Genomic DNA, 6,720 nt, shown 5'->3' with positions numbered 1-6,720 from the left:
TGGTGTGAGATGATATCTCATTGTAGTTTTGATTTGCATTTCTCTAACGATAAATGATGTTGAGCATTCTTTCATGTGTCTGTTAGCAATCTGTATATCTTCTTTGGAGAAATGTCTATTTAGGTCTTCTGCCCATTTTTGGATTGGGTTGTTTGTTTTCTTGTTATTGAGCTGCATGAGCTGCTTGTAAATTTTGGAGATTAATCCTTTGTCGGTTGCTTCATTTGCAAATATTTTCTCCCATTCTGAGGGTTGTCTTTTGGTCTTGTTTATGGTTTCCTTTGCTGTGCAAAAGCTTTGAAGTTTCATTAGGTCCCATTTGTTTATTTTTGTTTTTATTTCCATTACTCTAGGAGGTGGGTCAGAAAGGATCTTGCTTTGATTTATGTCATAGAGTGTTCTGCCTATGTTTTCCTCTAAGAGTTTGATAGTTTCTGGCCTTACATTTAGGTCTTTAATCCATTTTGAGCTTATTTTTGTGTATGGTGTTAGGGAGTGATCTAATCTCATACTTTTACATGTACCTGTCCAGTTTTCCCAGCACCACTTATTGAAGAGGCTGTCCTTTCTCCATTGTACATTACTGCCACCTTTATCAAAGATAAGGTGTCCATATGTGCATGGGTTTATCTCTGGGCTTTCTATCCTGTTCCATTGATCTATCTTTCTGTTTTTGTGCCAGTACCATACCGTCTTGATGACTGTAGCTTTGTAGTATAGTCTGAAGTCAGGGAGCCTGATTCCTCCAGTTCCTTCTTTCGTTCTCAAGATTGCTTTGGCTATTCGGGGTCTTTTGTGTTTCCATACAAATTGTGAAATTTTTTGTTCTAGTTCTGTGAAAAATGCCAGTGGTAGTTTGATAGGGATTGCATTGAATCTATAGATCGCTTTGGGTAGTAGAGTCATTTTCACAATGTTGATTCTTCCAATCCAAGAACATGGTATATCTCTCCATCTATTTATATCATCTTTAATTTCTTTCATCAGTGTCTTATAATTTTCTGCATACAGGTCTTTTGTCTCCTTGGGTAGGTTTATTCCTAGATATTTTATTCTTTTTGTTGCAGTGGTAAATGGGAGTGTTTTCTTGATTTCACTTTCAGATTTTTCATCATTAGTATATAGGAATGCCAGAGATTTCTGTGCATTAATTTTGTATCCTGCCACTTTACCAAATTCATTGATTAGCTCTAGTAGTTTTCTGGTAGCACCTTTAGGGTTCTCTATGTATAGGATCATGTCATCTGCAAACAGTGACAGCTTTACTTCTTCTTTTCCAATTTGGATTCCTTTTATTTCCTTTTCTTCTCTGATTGCTGTGGCTAAAACTTCCAAAACAATGTTGAATAATAGTGGTGAGAGTGGGCAACCTTGTCTTGTTCCTGATCTTAGTGGAAATGCTTTCAGTTTTTCACCATTGAGGATGATGTTTGCTGTGGGCTTGTCATATATGGCCTTTATTATGTTGAGGAAAGTTCCCTCTATGCCTACTTTCTGCAGGGTTTTTATCATAAATGGGTGTTGAATTTTGTCAAAAGCTTTCTCTGCATCTATTGAGATGATCATATGGTTTTTCTCCTTCAATTTGTTAATATGGTTTATCACATTGATAGATTTGCGTATATTGAAGAATCCTTGCATTCCTGGAATAAACCCCACTTGATCATGGTGTATGATCCTTTTAATGTGCTGTTGGATTCTGTTTGCTAGTATTTTGTTGAGGATTTTTGCATCTATGTTCATCAGTGATATTGGCCTGTAGTTTTCTTTCTTTGTGACATCCTTGTCTGGTTTTGGTATCAAGGTGATGGTGGCCTCGTAGAAGGAGTTAGGGAGTGGTCCTCCCTCTGCTATATTTTGGAAGAGTTTGAGAAGGATAGGTGTTAGCTCTTCTCTAAATGTTTGATAGAATTCGCCTGTGAAGCCATCTGGTCCTGGGCTTTTCTTTGTTGGAAGATTTTTAATCACAGTTTCAATTTCAGTGCTTGTGATTGGTCTGTTCATATTTTCTATCTCTTCCTGATTCAGTCTTGGCAGGTTGTGCATTTCTAAGAATTTGTCCATTTCTTCCAGATTGTCCATTTTATTGGCATAGAGGTGCTTGTAGTAATCTCTCATGATCTCTTTTATCTCTGCAGTGTCAGTTGTTACCTCTCCTTTTTCATTTCTAATTCTATTGATTTGAGTCTTCTCCCTTTTTTTCTTGATGAGTCTGGCTAGTGGTTTATCTATTTTGTTTATCTTCTCAAAGAACCAGCTTTTAGTTTTATTGATCTTTGCTATTGTTTCCTTCATTTCTTTTTCATTTATTTCTGATCTGATTTTTATGATTTCTTTCCTTCTGCTAGCTTTGGGGTTTTTTTGTTCTTCTTTCTCTAATTGCTTGAGGTGCAAGGTTAGGTTGTTTATTCGAGATGTTTCCTGCTTCTTAAGGTGGGCTTGTATTGCTATAAACTTCCCCCTTAGAACTGCTTTTGCTGCATCCCATAGGTTTTGGGTCATTGTGTCTCCATTGTCATTTGTTTCTAGGTATTTTTTGATTTCCTCTTTGATTTCTTCAGTGATCTCTTCATTATTAAGTAGTGTATTGTTTAGCCTCCATGTGTTTGTATTTTTTACAGATCTTTTCCTGTAATTGATATCTAGTCTCATGGCGTTGTGGTCAGAAAAGATACTTGATACAATTTCAATTTTCTTAAATTTACCAAGGCTTGATTTGTGACCTAAGATATGATCTATCCTGGAGAATGTTCCATGAGCACTTGAGAAAAATGTGTATTCTGTTGTTTTTGGATGGAGTGTCCTATAAATATCAATTAAGTCCATCTTGTTTAATGTATCATTTAAAGCTTGTGTTTCCTTATTTATTTTCATTTTGGATGATCTGTCCATTGGTGAAAGTGGGGTGTTTAAGTCCCCTACTATGAATGTGTTACTGTCGATTTCCCCTTTTATGGCTGTTAGTATTTGCCTTATGTATTGAGGTGCTCCTATGTTGGGTGCATAAATATTTACAATTGTTATATCTTCTTCTTGGATCGATCCCTTGATCATTATGTAGTGTCCTTCTTTGTCTCTTTTAATAGTCCTTATTTTAAAGTCTATTTTGTCTGATATGAGAATTGCTACTCCAGCTTTCTTTTGGCTTCCATTTGCATGGAATATCTTTTTCCATCCCCTTACTTTCAGTCTGTATGTGTCTCTAGGTCTGAAGTGGGTCTCTTGTAGACAGCATATATAAGGGTCTTGTTTTTGTATCCATTCAGCTAATCTGTGTCTTTTGGTGGGAGCATTTAGTCCATTTACATTTAAGGTAATTATAGATATGTATGTTCCTATTCCCATTTTCTAAATTGTTTTGGGTTCGTTATTATAGGTCTTTTCCTTGTCTTGTGTTTCTTGCCTAGAGAAGATCCTTTAGCATTTGTTGTAAAGCTGGTTTGGTGGTGCTGAACTCTCTCAGCTTTTGCTTGTCTGTAAAGGTTTTAATTTCTCCATCAAATCTGAATGAGATCCTTGCTGGGTAGAGTAGTCTTGGCTGCATGTTTTTCTCCTTCATCACTTTCAGTATGTCCTGCCACTCCCTTCTGGCTTGTAGGGTTTCTGCTGAGAGATCAGCTGTTAACCTTATGGGGATTCCCTTATGTGTTATTTGTTGTTTTTCCCTTGCTGCTTTTAATATGCTTTCTTTGTATTTAATTTTTGACAGTTTGATTAATATGCGTCTTGGCGTATTTCTCCTTGTATTTATCTTGTATGGGACTCTCTGTGCTTCCTGGACTTGATTAACTATTTCCTTTCCCATATTAGGGAAGTTTTCAACTATAATCTCTTCAAATATTTTCTCAGTCCCTTTCTTTTTCTCTTCTTCTTCTGGAACCCCTATAATTCGAATGTTGGTGCGTTTAATGTTGTCCCAGAGGTCTCTGAGACTGTCCTCAGTTCTTTTCATTCTTTTTTCTTTATTCTGCTCTGCAGTAGTTATTTCCACTATTTTATCTTCCAGGTCACTTATCCGTTCTTCTGCCTCAGTTATTCTGCTATTGATCCCATCTAGAGTACTTTTAATTTCATTTATTGTGTTGTTCATCGTTGCTTGTTTCATCTTTAGTTCTTCTAGGTCCTTGTTAACTGATTCTTGCATTTTGTCCAATCTATTGTCCATTCTATCTCCAAGATTTCGGATCAACCTTACTATCATTATTCTGAATTCTCTTTCAGGTAGACTGCCTATTTCCTCTTCATTTGTTAGGTCTGGTGCATTTTTATCTTGCTCCTTTATCTGCTGTGTGTTTTTCTGTCTTCTCATTTTGCTTATCTTACTGTGTTTGGGGTCTCCTTTTGCAGGCTGCAGGTTTGTAGTTCCTCCTGTTTTTGATGTCTGTCTCCAGTGGCTAAGGTTGGTTCAGTGGGTTGTGTAGGCTTCCTGGTGGAGGGGGCTAGTGCCTGTGTTGTGGTGGATGAGGCTGGATCTTGTCTCTCTAGTGGGCAGGTTCACGTCTGGTGGTGTGTTTGGGGGTGTCTGTGGCCTTATTATGATTTCAGGCAGCCTCTCTGTTAATGGGTGGGGTTGTGTTCCTGTTTTGCTAGTTGTTTGGCATAGGTTTTCCAGCACTGTGGCTTGCTGGTCGTTGAGTGAAGCTGGGTGCTGGTGTTAAGATGGAGGTCTCTGGGAGATTTTCGCCGTTTGATATTATGTGGAGCTGGGAGGTCTCTTGTTGATCAGTGTCCTGAAGTTGGCTGTCCTACCTCAGAGGCAGAGCCCTGCCTCCTGGCTGGAGCACCAAAAGCTTTTCATCCACAGGCTCAGGATAAAAGGGAAAAAAAGTAGAGGGAATTAGTAGAAGTATGAGGAAAGAAAGAAGGAAAGGAGGGTCGGAAGGAAGGAAGAAAGAAAGAAAGAAGCAAAGAAGGAAAGAAGGCAAGAAGGAAAGAAAGGAGGGAGGGAGGGAGGAAGGAAGGAAGGAGGGAAAGAAGGAAAAAAGACAGAAAGAAAGAAGATACAGTAAAAATAAAATAAAGTATAATAAAGTTATTGAATTAAAAAATTCTTATTTAGAAGAAAAAAAAAAAAGGGACGGAAAGAACCTTAGGACAAATGTTGGAAGCAAAGCTATACCGACAAAATCTTACACAGAAGCATACACATACACCCTCACTAAAAGAGGTAAATGGGGAAAAATCCTAAATCTTGCTGTCAGAGACCACCTCCTCAATTTGGGATGATTCGTTGTCTAAAGGAGGGAAGGAAGGACAGAAAGAAAGAAAGAAAGAACGAAGGTAAAGTATAATAAGGTTTTTAAAATTAATTATTAAGAAAAAAAAATTAAAAAAAAAAAACATGGACGGATAGAACCCTAGGACAAATGGTGGAAGCAAGACTATACAGACAAGATCTCACACAGAAGCATACACATACACATTCACAAAAAGAGGAAAGGGGAAAAAATCATAGATCTTGCTCCTAAAGTCCACTTCCTTAATTTGGGATGATTGGTTGTCTATTCAGGTATTCCACAGATGCAGGGTACATCAAGTTGATTGTGGAGCTTTAATCCGCTGCTTCTGAGGCTGCTGGGAGAGATTTCCCTTTCTCTTCTTTGTTCTCACAGCTCCCAGGGCTAAGCTTTGGATTTGGCCCTGCCTCTGCGTGTAGATCGCTGGAGGGCGTCTGTCTTTTGCTCAGACAGGATGGGGTTAAAAGAGCCGCTGATTGGGGGTTCTGGCGCACTCAGGCCGGCGGGGACGGAGGGGCACAGAGTGCGGGGCGGGCCTGCGGTGGCAAAGGCCGGCGTGACTTTGCACCAGCCTGAGGCGCGCTGTGCGCTCTCCCGGGGAAGTTGTCCCTGGATCCCGGGAACCCGGCAGTGGCGGGCTGCACAGGCTCCGCGGAAGAGGGGTGTGGAGAGTGACCCGTGCTCGCACACAGGCCCCTCGGTGGCGGCAGCAGCAGCCCTAACTTCTCCCGCCCGCCTCTGGGGTCCGCGCTTTCAGCCGCGGCTTGCGCCCGTCTCTGGATTCCGCGCTTTCAGCCGCGGCTCGCGCCCGTCTCTGGGGTTCGCGCTTTTAGCCGCGGCTCGCGCCCGTCTCTGGAGTTCCTTTAAGCAGCGTTCTTAAACCCCTCTCCTCACGCCCCAGGAAACAAAGAGGGAAGGAAAAGTCTCCTGCCTCTTCTGCAGGTGCAGGGTTTTCCCCGGAATCCCTCCCGGCTAGCTGTGGTGCACTAACCCCTTCAGGCTGTGTTCAAGCCGCCAACCCCAGTCCTCTCCCTGCGCTCCGGCCTCAGCTCGCAGCCCCGCCCGCCCCGGCGGGTGAGCAGACAAGCCTCTCGAGCTGGTGAGTGCCGGTCGGCACCGATCCTCTGTGCGGGAATCTCCCCGCTTTGCCCTCCGCACCCGTTGCTGTGCACTCCTCCGCAGCTTCGAAGCTCCCCCCTCCGCCTCCCGCAGTCTCCGCCCGCGAAGGGGCTTCCTAGAGTGTGGAAACTTTTCCTCCTTCACAGCTCCCTCCCACTGGTGCAGGTGCCATCCCTATTCTTTTGTCTCTGTTTTTTCTTTTGCCCTACCCAGGTACATGGGGAGTTTCTTGCCTTTTGGGAGGTCTGAGGTCTTCTGCCAGCCTTCAGTAGGTGTTCTGTAGGAGTTGTTCCACGTGTAGATGTATTTCTGGTGTATCTGTGGGGAGGAAGGTGATCTCCGCGTCTTACTCTTCCGCCATCTT

Source organism: Aethalodelphis obliquidens, unplaced genomic scaffold, assembly GCF_003676395.1.
Source record: "Aethalodelphis obliquidens isolate GAN/ISIS:26980383/991018 unplaced genomic scaffold, ASM367639v1 scaffold3, whole genome shotgun sequence".
Classification (NCBI taxonomy): domain Eukaryota; kingdom Metazoa; phylum Chordata; class Mammalia; order Artiodactyla; family Delphinidae; genus Aethalodelphis; species Aethalodelphis obliquidens.
Note: the sequence above shows the minus strand (reverse complement) of the source record.